This window comes from Octodon degus, unplaced genomic scaffold, assembly GCF_000260255.1.
Source record: "Octodon degus isolate 3935 unplaced genomic scaffold, OctDeg1.0 scaffold00012, whole genome shotgun sequence".
Lineage (NCBI taxonomy): Eukaryota > Metazoa > Chordata > Mammalia > Rodentia > Octodontidae > Octodon > Octodon degus.
In genome coordinates, this window is record NW_004524588.1 from 15,344,647 (window position 1) to 15,346,102 (window position 1,456).

General features: G+C 42.7%; 1 pseudogene; it reads right to left on the bottom strand.

The window, feature by feature from the left end:
* LOC101577099 overlaps window positions 1–1,103 on the bottom strand; it is a 13,114-nt pseudogene extending 12,011 nt beyond the window's left edge.
* Between the last annotated feature and the right edge of the window lie 353 nt (window positions 1,104–1,456).

A 1,456-nucleotide genomic window follows, 5' to 3' on the forward strand; every position in this document is an offset into this window, starting at 1 on the left:
TACTATGCAGTTAAGGCTGGCTTTGAACTCACTTTGTAGCCCAGACTGGCCTTGAACTTGCAGTGATCCTCCTGCCTCAGCTTCCCATGTGCACCACTATGCCTGGCACTTGATGATTGATTATTCTACTTTTTCTCTTACCTTACTTTTCTCATCATTGGAAATAAAATGACTCAAAAGTTAAGGTATAAATCATCACAATGAATTTCAAGATCATTAAAGAAACTAATTTTGTTGGAATTTCTGAGCTGTCTAAATAGAAGCAAGTTTTTACTCTGGTTCTAAACCTGAAATATGGAACCAGGGAGATGGCTCAGTAGAATAAGTGCTTTCCTGGCAAGCGCAAGGGCCTGAGTTCAATCCCCGGTTCCACCAAAATAAATAAATAGAAAATAAAGAAACCTGAAATATTTGGAAAATTTGGCTTTACAAAGATGCTTTTTAAAAAATCAATATTACTGAGAGAAAGAGGAAAGAGAAAGAATTGGCTTTGGTTCAATTCTAAGACTTCTCAGGTGCCAGTTATTTCTGATTTCCAAAGACTACTAGGGATCTTAAGTCATGTTAAGCAAATTCTTAGCCTCAATGCAATCTGGCTACAGTCCAGTTCTACAACACACCTTCCGGCAGTTTAGCTGCCTCTCTGCCACTGGCTTTGCGACTGCAGTTTCACCAGAGCTCCTAGGGGACCCCAGCTGCTCCTGTGCCAGGGGAATGCCCAGAAAATGCACCAGCGAAAAGAAGAGCCGCTCCTGCTGCCGCTGGGCTGCACCAAGGATGACCTGGCTGTGTATGCAAAGGGCCATCAGTGAAGTTCAGCTGCTGGGTCTGACTTTGGAAGACCTCTGCTCCCTGGTAGAAGGGTAGTGAAGTGTACAAACCTAGTTGTTGTTTTTTCTATACAGTCCTGACCATTTTCTCTATTCCTTTTTGTATAAAACATATGAAATGTCATAAAAGTCACTGGCTAGAAGTCAAGATTAACCTGGTGGTGTGGCTCCCATTTGTTGGCCCAGAACTCTGGGAGGCCAAAGCAGGAGGATGCTGTGTTGGAGCTCAGGAACAGCTGTGTGGCAAGCCACACCGTACCACTGCAAGGCCATGTCGTACCTCCTTTATGTACTGCTGTATTTGTTGGATCACATTTGCCAGCTTTCCAAAAGAGTACAAAGCAAGTAACTTTTTGGAAGAACTTCCATGCCTAAAAATGTCTTTATTTTGCCCTCAACCTTCATGCTTTCCTGGATATAGTGTTCTGGTTGGAAATAATTTTCCATCAGAATTTTCAAGTCATGGGCCAGTGAGATAGCTCATCTGGGAAGTGCAGCACCTTTCTCATACCTACTCAGTGTGTCGTCTACTTGCTGTTGCCCTCTGGAAGCTCGTAAGCCCCTTTATGTTTGTTTTTGTAAAAGTTTTACAATTTGTGTCCATTTTTTTTCCTCCCTATTATGGA